Below are 447 nucleotides of genomic sequence, written 5' to 3'. Positions count from 1 at the left end.
TATTGATACTGTGATTTTTGTCCATATCACTTAGGCCTTGACAAGTCATAATATTATTTCCATTACTGCATGTAAATCTCATGGCAGGGATGAAATGCTAAAGAGAAAGACATTTTTGCCCCCTGGCTATAGTGGACAATGGACCCTAAGAAACTAGAATTTCCTCCTTGGGAATATCATTCTGGGAGAAAGAAAGGGCTAAAGCATGTGGGTTCCCAGTGGGAGCCTGCTTCCAAGGAAGAGCTTTAAGCAGTTCTGACAGCTTATCCCATGGCCTTGCAGGAGAGACTGATCCCAGACATGATGAGTCTCTGAAGGATAAGGCCATGCCTTAATTATGCATTCCCCTTCTACCCTGTTTAAGCAAAAACATCCAGATTTGGGGAGAGTCACTGAACTTCTTCATTCATTGTTCTTCCCAATGTGACTGCAATCAATAATAAAAAA

The sequence above is a fragment of the Mastomys coucha genome, unplaced genomic scaffold, assembly GCF_008632895.1.
Source record: "Mastomys coucha isolate ucsf_1 unplaced genomic scaffold, UCSF_Mcou_1 pScaffold23, whole genome shotgun sequence".
In the NCBI taxonomy this organism is placed as follows: domain Eukaryota; kingdom Metazoa; phylum Chordata; class Mammalia; order Rodentia; family Muridae; genus Mastomys; species Mastomys coucha.
Note: the sequence above shows the minus strand (reverse complement) of the source record.